This window comes from Gallinula chloropus (genome assembly GCF_964237585.1).
Source record: "Gallinula chloropus genome assembly, chromosome: 2".
NCBI classification, from domain to species: domain Eukaryota; kingdom Metazoa; phylum Chordata; class Aves; order Gruiformes; family Rallidae; genus Gallinula; species Gallinula chloropus.
Window position 1 is genome coordinate 153380683 of NC_140086.1, and position 21987 is coordinate 153402669.

General features: G+C 38.5%; 1 protein-coding gene across 1 annotated transcript in view; it reads left to right on the forward strand.

Annotated features, from left to right (window-relative positions):
• Positions 1 to 21987, forward strand: part of PTPRN2 (protein tyrosine phosphatase receptor type N2) — a gene marked incomplete at both ends in the record, with an annotated part of 656586 nt that overhangs the window by 170208 nt on the left and 464391 nt on the right. The gene's annotated exons all lie outside the window — the stretch shown is intronic.

Sequence of the window (21987 nt, forward strand, 5' to 3'; positions counted from 1 at the left end):
AAAACTGCTCTGATTTCCTTATATACTGCACCTACCATGTTCTTGGAAATTTTTATTCAGCTTTCTGAAGTTAATCTCTGTGTTCTTTCAAAAGCCAGAAAGGGTGTTCTAGCTTCTGAATGGTGTAATTTTAACTAAGTAATCAAAAATTGGATAAAGTGAAAGTCAATAAGGTTAAAAATCCTTAGATATTGAGAACTGAAATATACCTCTGTTGTCAACAGCCACAGAACCAAGAAAACTTTGTAATCTAAAGTATTCCTAGAGGATTATTGGAATGGTTAATTTTGTACGTACATTGTGTGTAGGTGTTTGTTCGTAAATATTTTTCAGTTAAATCTCAATTGCAAACTAGTAACATTGCATTAGCATGATGCTAGTTTAACTATGAGAAGAAACTGATTTCTTGGATGTTCATGACTGTACTTCAAGGCAGGGCTTCTAGTTTGGAAAGCACTGATTTAGAGGATTCAAAACATTTCCAGGGTTTTATTTCCTGTCCAGCAGTCCAGCTAAATGAAGCGAACTCAGCAAAACTTAATTGTATTAACTCCTGGCTGACTAACAGTTGCCTGTGAGGAGTACTTGTGGATCTTTTGCTTTTCATTTTCTAAAGGATAAATTATATAAGCAAATTTATGAAAATACTGTTTCATCAAGGTAACTTTGTATGAGTGGAAAAGCTAGTATGTCATCTCTCTTTGAATATAGTGAAGTGGGGGTGCAGGCAAATTCATCGCACTCATACACCTAAATTGTTATCTAAAGTGAACATGCTTGCATGGGCAGCCAGCACTCATTTACATTGCCTGAATGTCTGTGATGAGTCCTATGTAAAGCTTCCTCCATAGGGATGTCAGAGGTGAGTGACATGCAGGAGACCCATTGGCCTTCTGGAGGGACACGTATTTCATATCAGCTGATGGAATCCAGGTTCAGATTAGATGTTTGGAAAAAAATTTTCACTGAAAGAGTTGTCAGGGCCTGGAACAGGCTGCCCAGGGAGGGGGTTGAGTCACCATCCCTGGATGTGTTTAAAAAAAAATGGTAGATCAGGTACTTAGGTATATGGTTCAGCATAGGATGGGAACAGTTGGACTTGGTGAACTTAAAGGTCTTTTCTAGCCTTGTAATTCTGTGATTCTGTGAATATCCCAGTCCATCCCATATGACACTTACCAGTCTCCACCCCCTGACTACTGTAAGACTTTGGTTACTTCAACTGAGCAGAGGTGACTTCTCCCTCCTAAGTGTTTCCCTGATGAATAAACCAACCCACCATAGGATCTTTCTTATCAGCAACCCTCCTCCCTTGATGTGCCTGTTGCAGTAAGCTGCACTATACTTCTTTTAAGGAAACTTGAGCATTCTCTGTGGTGGAGAATGAAAGCAGTTTTGCTTTTGTCTTTTGTTACTTGTGACATTGAGGTGCATACACAAATATGTATATGCTTTGAACTGATACAAAACTTTTGCAGGCAGTTTTTGTGGCCTGTGGGTATCCCAGTGAAAAACATATTAAATATATCTGTAAAAGATAATAGAATCCTAGAATGATCTTGCTCAAAAGATTGATGTGATAAAGTTACTTCCCCCCAGTATCCTTGGCAAATTCCAAGTGTTTAGTGAGGTCAGAAATATGGAAGGAGTAGAATCAATACAGGCTATCAGATTAATGGATTACTGACATCAGGTTTGTCAGACAAAACTCTGCTGTTTGCTAGTGCTATCGGATGTAATCCATCCAGCCCTTAGGTCATGTTTTCTCGCTGAGATGGTCACCTGCACAGTTAATGCTGTTCTGGAAATTGTGTGCATAGTATTGTGTCCATTTCTGCAGTATAGGTAAGCAAGACATTGCCAAGACAACACAAAGATTTCAGGTGACCTCAACAGAGGGTTTCAATTGTTCAGAGGTCTTATGTCTTTTATCTATGTGAGACCTCATTCCTCTTGCCCTCTGTAAAAGACTACTGGCTAGCACCATTTAAAAACCTGGAAAGGACAGGGGGCAGCATTTGTTCTTTGCTTTTTGTAAGCAGACGGAAAGGTTTCTCTTGGAAGACACTATAGTAGATCCCATAATAAGCAGAACTTTTAGGAATATCTATATCTAACAGTTTCTATTTTTGTTAGATGTATGTACAGTTAAGGACCAGATATTTTGGAAGTTATTAAATTGAGTGGTTTTCTAGGTCCATATTAGTTTGTTTTTCTCATGTGACTCAGTTTTTTCTTTTTTGTTTCCTTCCTGATGTCTTCTTGCAGTATTACTAATCTCTTTTTTTCTAGCAATATTCCATTCACATCGATTTCCATAGAATTAAAAAAAAATAATCCATAGAAAGTCTTGTAAAATTTATGTTCTCCTGATCACCTCTAAATGATACCTATATTTGAATCAAGGTCCAAATGGAAGATTGTATGGTCAGGTGCTATAAAACAAAGGACAACATGATACGAACAGCAAATATCATTTGTGATTCTGCCAGCTCTAAATGTTTACTGCAATATAGAAGCATACGACAGAGGCTTAGATGAGTGACACCCCTGATGATAATCTGTTTAATAAAGGACTTCGACTAAAATTGAATCCAGGTTTCATGATATAGTTTTTATGACGTCTTTACACATTGAGTCTACCTTTGTCTAAACTGTCTACTAGTAGATTGATGAAAGAAATGAAGGCCTTGGAATGTGAGATAGTTTCCTGCAAATAAATGATTTCTTGCCATTCAAATACCCTTGTTCATGGCAGTTTCACTCACACTTTTCTTGAGTCAAATCCTTCAAAATACCTTTCATCTAGAAGACTTTCAGAAGATTCAGTTTTTATAAATGTGACCATCTATAAGGGGAAAGCCCTTCTCGCAGTTGCTGAAACATGATGAATCACTTTCAGAAGTTGGTAGCGCTATAATTTATGATTTATGAGGAGCTGAAACATTTTTTATTGTCTGATAAACAGGACAATCACAAGGATGCTGTTTATATAGGACTAAATCATTGTAAAAGGGAAATGAAGGAATACCAGTACAGAGAAGTGCCTGAAGAAAGTAGAAATACTTATCCTTATGGTTGGTCTTCTGTATGCTCTTGTCCAACTTGGGAGAAGAAATTTCTTGGAATATAGCAAGAATGGTAGTTCATCTTTGCACTTCCCTGTTTGGGCTAAAATGTGCAAAATACCTTTTTTTTTTTTTTTTTCTTAAATAGATTAAACAGACCATAAAATGTTTTGTTTTCTTCTTGTCCCAATAATATTAACATGAAAGCAAAGTGATCACATCTCTAAGATTCTTAGCAAGGACGGTGGAAACAGTTTCACACTGATGGTTGACCTATAAGACTAGAAGCATTGAAAACGAGATAGGAGGACTAAGCATGGTATATAATATAACTCAATGCATAAACATCACGTGAAATATCAGTATAAGCAATAATATGCAAACAGTAGTATTCCTCAATTTACTTCAAGAGATTTGCATTTGTTTCACAGAATAGTTTCTAACCAGTGATTCAGACTAGCTGATAGCATGGTGCTAAGTTGGTGAAAGTGCACCTACCATAGCAATGAGTGTTGATTGAAGAGCAAGCTCAAGCTCAATGGAGTCTGGAGGACCTACGTCCTTAAAGACATCAGAACAAGGGTATTTTCTCTGGGTCACAAGAAACGCCCATTTGACATTGAGGCCGACTTTATGGGGTTCCACAAGGCTAAGTGCCGGGTCCTGCACTTTGGTCACAGTAACCCCAGTGAACGCTACAGGCTTGGGGCAGAGTGGCTGGAGAGCTACCTGGGGGTGTTAGAGGACAGCCGGCTGAACATGAGCGGGCAGTGTGCCCAGGTGGCCAAGAAGGTCAACAGCATCCTGGCCTGTATCAGGAATAGTGTGACCAGCGGGAGTAGGGAAGTGATTGTTTCATTATACTCAGCTCTGGTGAGGCCACACCTCAAGTGCTGTGTCCAGTTTTGGGCCCCACACTATAAGAAGGACGTTGAGATGCTGGAGCATGTCCGGAGAAGAGCAACAAAGCTGGTGAAGGGTCTGGAGTGCAAGTCCTATGAGGAGTGGCTGAGGGAATTGGGGCTTTTTAGTCTTAAGCAGGCTGAGGGGACACCTTCTCTACAGCCACCTGCAAGGAGGGTGTGGAGAGGTGGTGCTCTGTCTCTTCTCTCAGATGACAAGTGATATGATGAGAGGAAATGGTTACAAATTGCACCAGGGGGAGACATGAGGAAGAATTTCCTTACTGAAAGGGTAGTCAAGTACTGGAACAGGCTGCCCAGAAAGTGGTGGAGTCACCACCCTGGGAGGTATTTAAAATAGGTGTAGATATTGTGCTTGAGGACGTGATCTAGAGGTGGACTAGGCAGGGTTTAGCTGTGGTTGGACTTAGTGATCCTGAAGGTCTCTTCCAACCCAAGAGATTCTATGATTCTGTGACATTGGATTCTGCCTCTGGGAGTGGCCACTGTGCCTATTTAGGGAAAACAATTTAAAGGAAGTTCAAGCATACAGAATCACTTTTTAACGTTCCTACCTTCACAGCGTTACATGCTTGGTGGGATATGGTTCTCCTGAGCTAGAAGTAATGTTTTTGTGCTTGCTGTATGCCTGATGGACACCGTTTCTACTGAACTTCAGGAGCACACTGTGCATTAGAAACAAGGCATGTTAGGCCTTGGTAGTCTAATGTCTGTCTTCTCTTTTATTTACATTTTCGCTTAGTTACGGATGTTTTCTGCTTACTGCAGGAACCCTGCAGTATGGCTGTGTGGAAAATGAATCAGATTAATGTTTTCTGTTTATATAAATTGGAGTCATTACTAAATGATTCCTGAGTCTGCTTATTGCTACTTAGGTTTTGCTACACTGTCTTCTTCTGTCAGGCCATTTCTTCTATGCTACTATGAAGAATGTCCTGTTTAAGATATTAAAATATCAACGTTGTTATTAGGAGAATAAAAAAGAATAGGATACCCTTTTAAATTAATTTAGCTCAAGTCAGCAAGATATTCTTGAGTGGTTCATTGGTAGTGGAAATAGGCAACAGATCTACAGACTTTGAAAAAAATAATGCTTTTTTTGCTCATTTGTCGTCTTTGCAACCCAGTAAGTTTTAGATAGGGAGTAAAAAAAATATTAGTTCTAAATTAATTTTAACCAGTTAAGACTAAGGTGATTAATATAACTTTGCTAGGAATAATGTTACAGTCTTACAGCAAATTTGTTTTAAAAACTAAAATGATTTGCAATCAGTTAACTTGAAAATTGAAATGAATGTGAGTTGTCACATGCAGCTTGTGAATTACAAAAGAGTTGCTAAATATTTCAATCAGAACTATTTTTCAAGGCAGAGTATCGTTTATACTGCAGAGAAGGTATCGGACTTGAAGGTAAACCTTTATAAACTCAGTTTTGAAATAAACTTAAAAGGAATAAAGCAGTTTTTGCACATATTTGTGAGGTGATTATCGCATCATTATGGAGGTATATGGGAAGCTGAAAACAAGAGAGGTAGGACAAAGCAGGTTTTTCTTTAAATTCAAATAAAGGAAGGCAAACTCTTCTTTTGGCCTACCAGGAAAAAAAAATCATTTTATTTGAATAGAGCAGTTCGTTTACATCAAATTTCCTGGGCATCAGCTTGCTTCAGACATCTGTGTACTTAAATTCTTTTCTTAGATGGCTGCTGAAGCCAGGAATTGAAGCATAAACCCCATGACATGCTACACTGGAGGAACTCAGCTGGGACTGGATGTATTTACTTTCTCCTGGTATCACTGTCATGCTGCCTTAACTTTTTGGCTCAGTGGACAATAACTCACTGAAAAGGCTGCAAAAAAAGGTTGCCTTTGTTAAAGTGCCACTGATGTGTTTTGGTCCTTAAAACCTAAATAGAACTTCAGAAACTAAGAATGAATTTCAGAAAAAGGAAGAATTTTTGTTTTGAAAATCCTTTTTGAATACCTGGATTAGTTCATGTGTGTTGTACAGCACAGAGCAAAAAAGTACAGACTTCTCTTTGGTTCTTTGTATGTTTGCTCTGCTTACAAGACATAATCTAATGTGGCATTGATTTGCTCTTTTCCATATAAGACATTTATGAAAACAATTATTTCCAGGAGAGTGGTATTTACGAAGAATGTATTTGCATTACTAAAAGAGATTGTAGGAGCAGAGCTGATTCTTTGCATTGCGGGAAAGGTATTCAAAAGTACAGAAGAAAACTTCTTAATACATGTATTTAGTTTTATCTGTGTTCACGATACTTGTTTAAAACTTTTTGATTTTGCATCAATTTAAAATTGGCTTTCTGGAAGGCAAATATATCAGCCTTACAGCATCCTTTTTCCATTAGTTTAAAAAAAAAAAAAAAGATCGATCAGAGATTTTACTTGTATTTTTGATAAAATTACACAATAACTAATATGTTTGATAGAAAGGAGAAGTTCTGTGTGTCTCCTTTGTCTCATGTTTCTGTCAACTAGCAGTGACAACTGCCAGCTGGGATCAGAATGCATGAAATTCTTTGTGGCTCAAATAACTTTACAGCTCTTCCTCCAAAGGAAACATAGTGGTAATATAATGCAAATATCAAGGACTGTTGAGGAATTCCTGCTTTGCCCCCTTTGTTTTTAAGATCTCTGTGGCTCCTCATGGATTTTAACATCTTTGTTAATGCTTAGTCTTTTCTGTGAAGCTCTCTGTGATGGCTCTTCCACAGTTTGTTCTCTTTCTGATCGTTGTGATTTGGAGACTGTCTCTGTTTCTTCCTCCTGTGGAAGAAATGAAAAATGCCTCTTGTTCCTGTTGGACTTCACTGAGGAAACTTTCCAGAATTCCATTGCATGGCCTTGTTCTCATCAATAGACTGAACAACAGCTCAACAGCAGAGTCTTTGTATTTGGGTTATCCATTAGCATGCTGCCCTTTTAATGATGTCACATGCAGCTCTGAACTTCGTTGTTAGTCTTTTAGATATTTTTTTAAAAAAAAACACCTTCCATGGGACCATTGGACTGGACATATACTAGTGATATGGGTACCTAATGTTCTTAAAACACACATGAAAGCATGGTGATCAAATTGCAGTTCGTTATCAGTTGTTCCCACACTTGGAATGTCAGCAAATATCAATTCAAGCATGAGATTACTTCTTTGACTGCTGTATTCTCTAATAACACTACTTTTGGAAACTCTGAATAACAATATAGCATATCCAAACTAATTATGCCATTTTGTACCATTAATCTGTATTATAGCACATTTGCATATTCAACATAAGACTGTTTTTTATCATTACAGTACCAGTGTTTTCTTCCTTATTTATTACTGAGGATTTTGTTTTCCTTTTCTATTTATATATTCATTGCATTTCTTTATCTACAGATTTTGCCTGAAGTTCTTATAAGATATTGATTCTTAATGACACCTGGTATTTGACATATTTTTAGCTTTATAAGTACTCCAAATTCTGAAGCATTTAGACTATTTCAAAATCATGGTTTTGATCTTATTCATACAGAATATCAATAGGTAGATCACGTCACCGACAGTACCAGTGGTGTGATTGAAACTTCATGTTGTTTCAGTAATCAGTGTGAATTCCCACAAAAGTTCTTTTTTTTGGCCTTTGTTATAGAGAAAAATGTACATACACACAAACACACACTTTTTCACTGAATTTTTTTTCATTCTTTACCTAACAACTTTTTCAGAATGTTTCTGAAAAATGTACCAGTTCCCTGCAAAGGCTGGGTGATACTAAATCTCTTCTTTAATTCCATTCATGTTTTCTTTCATGCTGATTAATAGCATACCCTCTATTTCATAGGTTTCTCTTCCATTTTGGTTTGGCTGTACATGTGTGTATGGTCATGGATACATAGTGCAGTTCACGCTAATAAAATTGTACTTTCCCTCCAACACTTGCTATTGCTTCATTTCTATTTTTCATCTTTTCACAGCCTTAGAATTGCAAAAGGGACTTTCCCCCCTCTTTGGAGTCCTTTATTCCTACTGCTGTCTGGTTTCTAATTAAGCATTGCAGACCTGCACTGCATAGTTAACTAAGATGTCGCAAATCTTTTAGGAAGAATTTGAATATTATTCCTGTGTTTGCCCTCCCATACGTCAAACACACAACTGTTAAACTACTTTTTTCTTCTTTACTCCATTTTGGGGGTTGCATGGGTTTTTTTTCAAATGCAGCTTTTAGCTTTAGCACGGTCAGATAATTGATTTTTCTTTTCCTTATTTTACCTGTGAGCTATCCAATAGCGCAAAGCCTCTGACTCGGAAAGAAAGTGTAAGGCTGCTGAGTCTGTAGTATTTTTGAAACTTAGCTTTTTGTTCCTTTTTGTCTCATTTAGTTTTTTATAGGTTGCCTTGGCTTTGTGAAGATGCAAAAACCCTGCCCGACCATCCTCTAGTTATTTGATACATTCCTAGAAAAGTGTGTTGAGTCTTTCAATTCTACTTCACATTCACTATTCTCTTACTTTTTGTTCTTTAATAAAAAAGTTCCAAGTGAGATGGAAGCATGTTCTGTCCATCTATCACTACAAATTTTAAAATATTAAAAATAAAAAGAAATCTAAAAATGATAAAGATATGTTAGCCTTAGCCAAGAATTTAATTCAGTTATCACTGAGTTTCACATAGTCATGTTTTTGGGTTACTTTTTTTCTCCCATTGTTTTAAGTGCCTGGTTGCAATATCTTTGCTGTACCTTTATGTTAAGAAACAAACCCAGTGAACAAAAGGTTTTGTTAGTTGTGGGAGTAAAGGAACAGGGGGGAGGTCACGCACAGTCGCAGAGGAGACCTGTGCCCGGTTCCATACAAGCCCTGTCGCACAACATGATGTCTTGGCTACTAAACTTTCTGAGTTTTAAGGTAGTTTGCATGTCTACAGCTATTCCAGCCAATACAGACTTTGGAAAAGATTATTTGTTTTCTGTCTTCAGGTAACTTTTATGTTGATGTTTATTGCTTTATTTGCAAAGTGAGATCTTTTGGCAGGGTGTTTTCCTTATTAGTCTTCATTGGGAGGTGTCGGTATCCTTCGTGGTAAATGACCGATAGGCAATATCACGTATCTGTTCAGAGCCCAGGAAAAAGGGAGGGATGGGGGAAGGGGTTTGAAGATTTGGATTTATTTCTTATTACTCAAATTTGATTAGTATTTGTGGTTAAACAGATGCTCACTTGCTGTCCCTACAGCAGGATGGGGGAGAGAATTGAAGAGTGAAAGTGAGAAAACTCCTGGGTTGAGATCCATAGTTTAACAGCTAAAGCCAAAGCCACACACACAAGCAGAGCAAAGCCAAGAATTCATTCCCCATTTCCCATCACAGGCAGGTGCTCAGCCATCTCCAGGAAAGCAGGGCTCCATCACTTGTAGTTGTGATTTAGGAAGACAAACGCCATTACTTTGGAAATCCCCCCTTCCTCATTCTTCCCCACCTTTATGTGTTGAGCATGACATCATATGATATGGAAAACAATGTAAAAAACCTCCTCCTAAATCAAAACTCTGTAAGATTAAAAGGTCAGTTGTTTTGTTCAGTCACATACCCTTTCTCTTTGTAACTTTTCATGAGATAGATCTGTTTTCTGTAAAATTTCTGCTTTCCCATTTAAGCAGCAATGTAAAGATATAAGCAAGATATAATTAAAAAAAAGAAATAAAAAGACAACTTCTTTCATGTCTACCTCCAAATAGCTGGAAGCACAGTACTTCCCTGCCTCTGCAGAGCCTCCCTGCTGCTACCCAGTCGCCCTGGCCCCTGCTCAATGGCAGCATGCAAGCAGTTTGTTCTGTGCAGAGACCTGAGCTGGTCACTAAATCCTTGCTTCACTTTTCCCTGGGGTAATTGCTAGACAGCATCCCCACCCTCAGACTCCCAACCCCTTTCATCTCCTGAAGGTTGCTTGCTGCTCTTGAAAGCATGGGTTTTGTGCAGCATGTTCATGGAGTGCCAGCAGCCTCTCCTTATCTGGGAGGAGGGTTGGTGCAATATGCTTCTGCTACATGACCCCTTGGTCTCTTCATCTCAATATCCTCCCCATATCTTCTGCAGTTTTTTTCTCCTACAAAAGACAAAATTTTAAAGGATTGGACTTTTCCTCTTTAAAGAATAATATTTAGACTCTTCAAGCAATATTTTATATTCATCACCCATAAATTTCTGACCTGATAGACTTATGTTTATCCTCCTTTCAGAAAAAACTCTACGTTTACTAACTTAAATATCACCATTCACTGAAAGTATTTTTTGAGGTTATTTCTGTGTGACTTGGGCCAGTTACTCCCAGTGGAAAAAGAAACAGAGATTAAAAAATTCATTAAGATTAAAATTGTTCACCTAAACACTTCATGAAATATTTATGAATGATGAATACTTTTACAGAAATCAGAAAGGAATTGGAAACAATTCATACCTAGAAGAGGGTTTAAACTCACCACCTAATGAAACCATTATGAATGTCAGCCTTACATAGGAAGGAAAATACATTATCTTATGTTTTGAGTTATAGTTCTGACATTACCACTAATCTGCACTGGAAAATCTCTGCAAGATAGGGCATTAGCATGTGTTTGCATATATGTGGGAGAGATGGTCACAAAATATTGTTCCCTTTCTTTCTGTCAAAGTGAACTTTGCTTGGATACTGCCTGTAGGTTTGAGAAGAGGGCAGTGAATGCTCAGAGAGCAATACACCAATTAAAATTTAAAATGAAAATGCTCATCAACACTAAAAGGTTCTTAATAACTGAGAGATAATTTCACCACTTAATAAATAAACATGGATGCAGTCCTAAGTGTGAGTTGCTTAAAACAGGAGAAATGTCTTTAAACTGAGAATAACTTTAGAAAGACTAAGTACCAAATTCAATTCAGAAATGGGGAAAATACACGTGAAGCCATCTCAGAGGAACTCAGCTTTTTCTCCCTTGTGGCCAGTGCAAAACCTGTGTGTTTTTAAATTTTAATTAAAACTTAGATTAGTTATGATCATCTAATCTTTTGCTTGCACTGCAGTGTCTGATCACTATGTATAAGTATCCTAAGTTTAATCTACCTCTGGTCCTCCTAGATTTGACAGTCTAATTAAGTGCTTAACTTTAGCACTTAATATATAAGAAATCCCACTTCACTTTTCTCTATGATTTCAGATAAAATTGGTCATTTTACTGTTCTGTTGAAATCTTTCTGAATACTTACATTGTTTCATCATTATTACTGCCTTTGTCCGCTTTTGGAACCAGCAGGTTTCCTTCCTCTGTTACGTTAAAAAAAATATTTGAATGTTCAGCCAAGAGTTGCTGGTAGAGCATTGCTGAGCTGCCTTAGAGACATATCTTCAGTGTCAAGATTAGAGTATAAAAATATGGGAACATACTTAAATATTCTAAAGCTAGTGGCTCATGGTTTATAAAATCTGCTCTTGTTTTTCTTCCTAGGAAGTGGAGGCACAGCAGTGTAAATATCTCTTTGTCAAATCTTGCCCTTCTCCCTCTTCGCCTTTTCTTCAGTGTTCTTGTGGCAAGGGCTCTGCCCTTCACCTCATCCCGGGTGCCTTGTGACTATTTTTTCTCCTGTGAACTTTGGGAAGAGATACTAATCTCTGATTCTTATGCTAGCAGCTACTTGTCACAGTAAACTCTAGCAGAGGTCTACTCTTACATCTTAAAGTAGTAGATCTTTTCTTTATGCCACTTGGTTCAGCATGTATGTGAGGCAGGTGATCCACATTCTGTTAATGCCAGGACATATTTTCTGAATGGAAATGTGGTTTTAGCAAGTCTGTTGATACTAGGCTTAGATTTGCCCTATGGGGATCCATCAGTCCATCTCAACTCTAAAAAAAATGTGGGGTTGCAAACTTCTAAAATTGTTAATCCTCCGACCCCCTCACTTCACCCTGTTGTGGTTTAACCCCAGCTGGTAACTAAGCTCCACAGAACCACTTGTTCACTCTCCTCTGGTGGGATGGAGGAGAGAATCAGAAGGGTTAAAGTGAGAAAACTTGTGGGTTGAGAGACAGACAGTTTAATAACTAAAGCAAAAGCTGCACACACAAGAAAAACAAAACTAGAATTTAATTCCCCACTTCCCATCGCAGACAGGTGCTCAGCCATGGAATGCAGGGCTCGGTCACGCATATCTTGAGAAGATGAACACCACCACTCTGAGCCTTCCTTTGGCTTCCCCAGCTTTATATGCTGAGCATGATGTCATATGGTATGGGATATGCCTTTGGTCATTTGGGTCAGCTGTCCTGGCTGTGTCCCCTCCCAACTCATTGGTGTGGTGGGGTGAGGAGCGGAAAAGGCCTTGTCTCTGTTTGACCACTGCTTTGCAATAGTTAAAACATCTCTATATTGCCAGTGCTGTTTGCAGAGGAAACCCCAAAGTTGCCACCTACTAGCTACTATGATGAAAACTAACTCTATCCCAGCCAAAACCATCACACTCTGTATCCCCATCCCTTTCTTAATGACGCTGAGTTCCGAGACGGTGCTTCAAAGACTCAACCACCCATGGTTGGCTCTTAGTGCGGGATTGAAAATGTTAGCTCCGGTTGTGGGATGGCATCAGTCTCACACAGCCGTTAGTCTACAGTCTCCATCTACTGTGTCTCTCTTTATAAACAGTAGAGAAACAGGCGCTTCTCGGGTGTGATTCATCTGTGTAATTTTAGACAGCTGTAGGATGAAGTGAATCATATCCTAGATTTCACTGACCATATTGCTTAGCTTTCTGTTGACTAGGGAGTCCACGGCTGATTACCTCTGCTGTTTTGTTTAGTCACATGAATTTTGTCCTTTGTGTCTCACTGAATGCAGTGTTTAAGTTCAGCCATGTTCCGGGCCCTACAGAGAGGCGTTTAGAGGAATTAAGTTGTACTTTAAGGATAAGTAGCTTCTCTTACAGCTTTAATAGCCTTATGCAGACTGAACGGAACCTGAGAAACAATTTGAAATTCCCAGTGCCAGGGTCACTGAAAGAAAAAAATCAACTTTGCTGCAATTTGCCCTGGCCTAGATTCTTGCAGCATTTTAATTATTTTTCAGAAATCCTCTGGGTACTCACAAGTTATCCGTGTAGCAGCACAAACTAATCAGTGCTCAAATTCTGACCTTTGTTGAATAGCAAGCGCTCGGGCAATTTCTAATCCTCCTGTATTTTTTTTGACATAAACTTTTTTGTGCAACTCATGCTAGAATAAATCCTGGATTTTCCGGTTTGACAGGTCATGGTACAGGCCCTTTCCTTTACAACTTATCTCCATTGGAGTGTAGTTCAGCTTTCAGTGCTGAGAATATTCTTTCTTAAAATTTCTGTTATTTGATACTTCACAGGTTTTCTTTAAACTAGGGACAAGATAAATCTGTTTGTGTGGTTTATTTTCTAGTGATGCCATCTCACATAGTATTATTTTCTTCAAAACTATGTAATTCATCAACTTGGATATTTCAGAATATTTAATTGGTTTTGTGGGAGAGAAAAAAAAAAGAAGCTATTGTATGTTTATAAATTTCACAAATGCTGTAGTAACAGATCTGTTGGAATAGGAAAACCGCAATATTTTCCCTCTTACAAAGTAAGTCTGGAATGTATTTATTTGATGCTCTTTCATTAATTTGGAAATACAGCACCCGTCTCTGTTTCTGTGTTAGTCATTCTTTGCCAAGGCTACTGAAAGCATCAATTTTTATTATAAAACCTGCCATTTTAGAGGCTTTCACCTCCTGCTGTTTTACTGAGCAAGTTGCAGCTGAGGGTGAGTGATGCTGAGAAGGAAATGGAATTGATTTTCTGCTTTTTCTCATACAGGAGTATTTTGGGATGTTTCTCTTTATTTTCATTTTTCTTTTTCAAGGATTCAAAAAAATTAAAACAGAAGTACTCAGAAGTACAAGTCTAGAAGTGGGAAATCAAAACATGCCTAAAAAAATTAGAATGTCCTTATCTTCTGGATGGGTGAGCTTTTCTCGACCGAGATTTACAACGGTACAACCATCCAGGGCTTGAGAGTCCAGAGGGCAAGAATTAGGAGTCTCTTGGTTTCCCATGTGGATGATTAAGCAATAGGCCAACAAACTCTTCCCTTGAAATGAAACTTCAGTATTCAGTTGTATTTACCCAATCTGCAATGGGTATCAGTATTCATTCTAGGAAGCAACATATTATTAAATCAGTATGACTTTTTGTTACTCTACTACCAATGACTAATGGCATAGACCATGTTTGCATTAAGAACAAGGTGTAAGTGTTAGAACTTTAGCAATTTTTACCTATTTTTTCTATTCTTGAAGAATCTTTTTAACCTGATTTATCTTTTAAGTTTCCTACCTGCGTAGTTTTGCAACTGTATCTACATAAAGGTGTGATTAGCCAACTGTATGTCCTATGACAATGTTTTACGGTGATTTGCTTTTATAGGTAATTCTAGGTATGAAAATCGGGCATGTCAGAAACCAGGTGAAAGCTTTCACAATATAACCTTTTCTAAGAGTTTCCAAAACATCCAGCATCACCCTGTGTAGATGCCGCAACTTCAGCAGTGCAATAAAGAGCGAGCAGCAGGTGGAGCTTGCATATTGATTTTTTGCACTGCAGGACACTGAATCACACAAAGCAGAATTTAAACAAAACACAGGAACCCTGAGAGTAGCGTCACCAGTCCTGACCGGGGAGAAAATATCCTGAGGCTATTATGCCTGTTATAAATGGTAGTACGGACTTAGAATTTTCTTGCTGTATTACTCAATGCTTTGAATATTTTCCACGTTCTCTTTCAATTTTTGGAGGATTCATTAGAAGTCTGTATCTAATTTTGAATGAAAAATTACCAATCTGATATTGAATCACGGATATGGAGAGAATTATCAGCAAGTTCAGTATTTCTAGGTTTAGCTGTCATATATAAGCACAGCCCGTTGTTGCACAAGTGATGCTTATGTTCTTTAAGATTTGGGAAATGGATGCTGCAGCTCCTATAAATAAGACATTTAAGGAACTTTAGATCAAATTAAAGTGGATTCTTCATCTCCAGGATGTAGAATTACTCAGTTTGCTTTTGCTGTTCGTTAGGCGATAAAATGTCAATCACTGTGGAGTGCCTGTATGTTTAGAGGCTGTGGTGCTGGAAGGAAGCTAATTTTTATTAGTGGTTTTACTGTAGTTGAACCACATACAGCGAGTGAGCTATATTTATTCATTCCATCAGAGCTGGTCTTACACAACACCAGTTAAGGTTACACAGGTCTTTGTGCCAGTAATTATTTTGTAACTCATAGCTTTAGAATTGTGAAAATTACATTATCAACCTCAGTAATCATTTTCATTAACCTCTGTATCTATTTGCTTTGTTTACAAGCTGAAGACGAAGGGCCATTGGGACTTCAGCTATTTGCTTCAATTGTCCCCCATTATTACATCAGTGTTTCTGGTACTGAGCACTGAGGATTTGACCTGCAGGAGGGGTATTCAAAGAGTCTTTGAGTTGCTCGAATTTCGGTTTTGCTTCCCCACTGAACATGGGGTGCAGAATGGAATCCAACTTGTTTTCGTGCACTGGCAAAGTGGGGAGAAATCTTTGTCAGCAGAATACCTGGGAGGTACAAAAAGCACAGTCATGACATGTAGCTGGTGTTTTTGGTTACAGGTGAGCTTTGTCTGAAATCAGCTTTTATTGTTACCACCCTGTGTCAGCAAAACAGCCTTATGAATTTTAACATTTGTCCCTGCTCTCCCCTTTAAGCCATTAGGTCTCCTAACATATTTCTGCAGACTTGAAGAACGAATCCAGAAGTGATTGTCTCTTTTAACCACCTAGCAAGTCTGGGTAGGCATCAAACCCCATTGCTCTGGGCTGTAAATGATGATGAAGTGCAGTATTAGCTCGCTCAGATGATTCATCTAGCTGAACATCCTCCCCTGACAGTGATCAGTAGCAGATATTTAGGGAAAGAGTGTAAGATACAGAGCAAGTATGGAGTAAGCTTTTCCCTTGTATGACTTCTGATACTCAGTGGTTTCGGGACTTCACAATTCTTGTATATTACTAAGGAAAAACTATTTTTAATACATAGAAGCAACTAAAATACTAATGTTATAGCAAAGAAACCATGACCTATAATGAAATAGGATGAGCAGTAATTGCAGCTAGTCAGCATAGATGCTGTTCCCTTAAAAGTCCTTTGTAGATCAGTGAGATTCAGTCTCTCAAATTCAGTCTATGAATATTAGACACGTGTTTTTTTGGAATAATGCCTTTCCTGAAGGAAGAAATCCTTGTTATTCGTAATGACTCAAGTTCTCTTAAGAAAATGGTGTAACATATTCCTGGGATGGCGTCCTGTTTTTCATTAAAATAACTTCTGCAATAGTTAATAGGTTCTTCTTTTGGCCAGGGCTTCCAAAGCTGTTATGAAGACCCCTTGGCATTCCTCACAGGACACTGAGTTCTCAAGTAGAGCCGCAGTTGGAAAAAGTTCTGTGTTTGCAAGGACCAACATTGTGCTGGTGCCAGAGCCCAGGGAAGGCACGCTGCACCCCATGCTGCATCCTAACTTTCTCCTTAATTCTAATTACTGCAGTATAGTGTAAATGAATCCCGGATCCAGTATTTGTTCCCAATGTTTTTTGGCCTATCAGGAGTAAGGGTTGGTTTTCTCAAGTGGTTTCTTGAAGTCACATTTGGAACTCATGAATTGCACACTGGTGGTACATTTCATAGGAGACTTGCTTTAAGTTTTCACAACAGCAAGCTGCTGGGCAGCTGTCCTGCCCTCACTTGTCATGACATCACATAGGCATTACCATGGTATCTTCTGTTTCCTTACTTTGGCTGTATCACCACTGATTCTCATTATGAATTTTTCATACATCATGTGTTTGTGCTTTTAATGGAAAAGGAAAACATCAGCACCTTCTGGTTTGGGTACTGAAACAGATGGGCAGATTTGACTGAAATGATGACGTTGTGGAAAAGTACAAGAAAGTTTAAGAGCAAAAATGAATCTGCCATGGATCCATTTCAAATCCTGTTTTGGCACCCCAAGATTAACTGTGATCCAGCTGTGGAAAGGACCCAATTATTTGCCCCTTAATCTTTTGCAAACTGAGTTCCTGGAAGCTGTGTTCCATCTGCCTTGAAATCTGTGTGTTGGCTTAATTTTCACTAAGAAACGCTGCAGCTTCTAAAGATGGACAGCTTTGGGATTCAGAGTGACTGTGCCATATGATACATCATTTGACTGTTAGACAAGCTGTTTCTTTACGGACAGTATACTTAGTACATAATCTAATAAGTCCATTTACCCTTTAATTTCTTGCATTGCTGTTAATTAGTATCAAACTCTGGCTGCAATGAAACATTGCTGTTGGCCCCATCTCCCATTGCTGTCTCAGGAATCAAGTTCCATTTTTAATGTTCCTAGTGAATTTTCATTGCTATAGAAAAAAAAAATGGAGTTTTTAAACCCAAGAAAAAAAAAAAAAGAGGGTTGTTCTTCTCTATTATTTGTTGTTTCGGGTTTTTTCTTTCAGTATAGAAGCAGTGTCAGGGCTGGCGCTTGGGGAGAATTTTGTTGGAAGTCTAATATTAGCAGAAAAGTGGTGGTGTGATCCTGCCAAAAAAAGAATACCAGTGTACTCTAGATGCTGCCCCAAAACAGTTTGTCAGGATCTGGGCTTGCTGTGTCTTCCTTACCTGTGTTCTGTTTGCCATCATTGCCACGGGCCTGTTATTTTGGACAAGATGCCTTTTTAAGACACTTTTGTTTTTTCCACTGACTGTCTAGAAAGCTGGCTACCTGCAGTAAGCATACATTATAACAGGTGCTCTTCTAAAGCTATTTCCATTAGATACTTGCTCTACAAATTTTTGAAGAAGCCATGCTCACTGGAGAAGAGGACTCACTGCTGGCCTCAACTCTGCTGAGAGAAATGATACAGAAAGTGACAGCAATTCATTTGATGCTGTCTGCTGCAGAGCACGTGTCTTGGTGGAAGGCACCTGGGTATATCTTTGGTCTAAGAAGGAGTTTTAAGGATCTCTCTCCCTTACTCTCAGACCTCAAAAATGTTCCAAGATCCCCTAAAACCAGGTTGCCAGGCAAATAATACAAAACTGAATTAGTTTGACTGTTTTGCTGCTGTGTTCTCGTTGAAGAAGCACGTTTATCTAGATGAGGTAGCATAAACATGAAACAGAGATGTTGGGCTTACTCCTAAAATTTATGTAAAAAATCATAGCTGTCAAAGACTTAAAAGGTTCAGCATCTGCAGTATCATACACTGCCTGCCTCTGGGGGGGAAATCAGGGCAGCGTGTTCCAGAAAAGCAGCAGTATGATAAAGGCACTATTGAAGTTAGAATCCTTCCTTTGTATCTAAGTTCTACACTTAAGACAAACACATCACTGAGTCCATCTATGTTCCCATCCCCACAGCTTCCACCCCCCCCTCCCCCTGCTCCTCCCTACCCCCTCCCAGCCCCCAATTTTAAGGCTTTCTCCCATTTATCATGTTTTTTGGTTTGTTTCCTATTAGAGTGAAATCTGAGCACCTTTTAATTTTCAGTATCTGTTTCTTCTATCTCTGGTAGATAACGAATAATGTTATCCTCATTTTACAGAAGGGACGTGGAAGGACTAAAGGATCAGGTTCACAGAGATATGTAAATGTTTATATTTCCATTGATTTCAGTGGCAAGTCTCCTACCTATATAAGATGCTTAAATATGTTTTTGGTTATGGACCTTAGTGATTAGCTGAGATTTTACAGGAAATCAGTAGTGGCACAGGGATCTGAACCCTTTAGTGTTCTTTGAGTTCATCTTTTTTGTTGTGTGCTTGCTGGGATTATGTGAAGTCTAAGCCTTCCATTCTCACCATGCTGGTTTTAGCATAATGGGACAGAGGTGGAGAAAGCTGCTTTGATAGCTGTTTGCCTTGGGCATTATAAAACAGAATTGACTTTAAAAAGGCATTTACAAGTGACTTAGTGCTTGCTGGGAGATGGCCACTGCTGTTGGATCAAAAGCTAGAGGAGATACAGCTTCAGGACAGAAGTAAAATCTCTCTGTACTCTTAAAAGAATCGGTATCAGAAGAATTGGAGGGGGGTGAGGGGAAAGCACAGAGAAGGTAAAAGTGATAGTTTCTGAATATTTATAACCTCTTTTGTGCAACTGAACAATTGAAAACAAAGGAGGTGGAGCCTGTGTTTGTAATTAAACTCTAATCTCCAGGTCAGAGGGTAAGGTGACCTGTTTGCGCTATCTGCTTTTCAGGACAACATATGGTGTGATTGATACTGGCTCAAAAGAACGGTCCTCATACAGCTGTGATGATGGGGATGTGAATATAATATCAGCTCTCTAGGGAAAGCTCTAACTTTAACATTGGGGGATAATGTGAATACAGTATCAATAAAAAGATATTGCTGCTGTTTTCTTGACTCGTGCGCTGACACTGGCAGGATTGGTAATAACACGCAGGTCAAAACACCTTCCAACTGTGATGAAGAACTGTTGCTCTGTACTTCATTTTCACCAACTCAGAACACAGATCTGATTTTAAAATAAATAAATAAGGTCTTTTGCTTCCACTTTGAGGTAAGGGCTGTTGATACAGTAGCAAAGGTTACTTGAATTAATTCTGGAGAGGAATGTAAATAAAAAAAATGTAGGATAACAGGGTAATTATATTGATTGTTAGAGTAAGGGTATTTTCTTCCCCTGCATGAAACAAAATAGTCTTTTCTGTGGTAAATATAAAAAGAAAGAGCAAAGGGAAGGCTCTGTAAAAAAAAAACAACAGTATAGAAAAACAGTGACAAAAATGAATACAAAGCTGCCTGCCATGAAATATATGGTCTCTGAGTTTAAGAAGGTAATACATGATGCAGTCTTCCTAACTTCAGTTGAGGTTGGCTTGCTACTAAACCCAGAAATTTTGTTGGTCCTTTTTATCCTGAAGGATAAAATGAAAGATAATTACTTATTCAGTATCTATGTCTTTATAGTACTTCCATTTCTGTGGTGAATGTCTGTGAAGAAGACTTCTCTTGTGTATTTGGTAAATATTTTTCTTAAAACTATGACTGCAAAATAAAATGAATAAATTCCAAAACAAAATTGTGGTTCTTCTACCCAAACTCCACAGTTTTATCATAGTGCTCAGAAGCTCTACTTGCGGGCTTTGTTTTGGTTAACTGCAGGGTAGAATCAGTACAGGCAGCTTCTGGAGAACCTGTATGTTAACAGACAACAGAAGGACTCTTAAATACCACCACAGCACAGGGAAACTATGAAACATGGTTGAAACTATGGGTCAATGTGTAGGCAGTAATTTTGCTAGAGTGGGAGCCCTCCGGAGATGAGAGGGTGATATGTCTTTGCATGAACAATTCATGCTGTCAAGACTTGAACATACAGCTTTAGGCAAGAATATTAGATGCCTCAAGTCTGATACATGCAAAGGCATTTTTCCCAGTCCCATCACTTCTCTACTTTCCAAATGATTGCTGAAAGGAAATTAGTACGTTGTACCAGGAGTTTTGTCTGAAAATCGAAAGTCCAGGAGAAAACTGAGAACTTACTGAGATTTTAATGGTGAAAATTCCATATTGCAGCCTCATTCCCATTCTGTTACGGATTCCCTTCAGCCAATATCTTGATACTACCACTTACAGCAGTAAAATCATTTCAGTTTATTAACCTAAGTGTTTAATAATGTTTAGTTGGAGAAAATCAAAAGTGCATGCTAACGTCACTGTATTGACAACCCTTCATCCTCGCTGCTGAACCCCCCGTGTTTGTGTTCTATCCAACAGGAGGTTCTCTAAACGTTTGAGGCTGAAGTGGTAGCGAAGACATTTCTGTCAGGTCACTCCCGCTTAATGAGACGATGTTGCTTTCAACAGTTGTACTCTTTAAATAACAGGCTTTTCCAGTGACTTGTGTACATTATGACTCATGGAACATGGTGTGAGTATTCCCAAAAAATCAGTACACAGACATTCAGTATGATTTGAAAAGTCTCCTGTTCAGGTTGAAAACTGGCAGCATAAAGGAGAGTTTTGGTTTCCCTAATTTTGCCGTGTGTTTGCACGTATTTTTTAGAAATAAAGTTTGTATGCTGTTATGTAATTGGCTGAGGCTTGATTGACAGACCAAAATATTTGTAACAGCAAATTCTAAATCTAATTTAAATCTAATTTCATCTGTTCTAAAGAAGCTTGACTGATTAAAGGCATTTCATTTCCTTGCCACGCAATGGATGTGATCCTAGTGCCACATTTTTTTAGCTGGCTTTTCAAGACCAACAGTAGAAGTGAAATCTGTCATCCTGAAGGGAGATGGAAAGTTACCTGGTCTTCTGGGTATAAAACTTTGGTGTCTCATTCACAGATAGCTATGACAAAATACTGACAATAAGACAGCTTTGTGCCCAGTCTCCTTTAAAAATACACCTTGAAACTAACTCAATAAAAGCTGTTATCATCATAAGGGCAAGTGTCAATATAAAATCTGTTAAAGGAACAAAAGCTTTAGAATGAGGATGGCAAAGAACGCAGCTCTCTCATCTCTGGACTAACCAGCTTAGTTTTACTGCAGGTGATCTGAAGTCACTTCTTGTTGTGTGATTTGGGCAGTATGAAAGAAGGTGAAGTTTGAGTGATGTATGCTTTGGAGGAAGAGGCAATATGATTTTTTGTAATAGCTGATATACATGTTAAAAAATGGACAAGTTTCTGGTGTGCCACCTTTTCTTCTGAGGTATGAAAGGCAGGCATGGGATCTGAACTGATGTGCCCCTTGATGGAGACATGTTGGCAAGGCATTTAAGGATTTATACTTTGCTGTTTCCCATGTGTTAATTCCTTTATGGGTGACGTTTTAGCCTCTGACAGTTTCTTTAGAAGTCACATGAATCTATCTGGGGGAGAATTGCTCT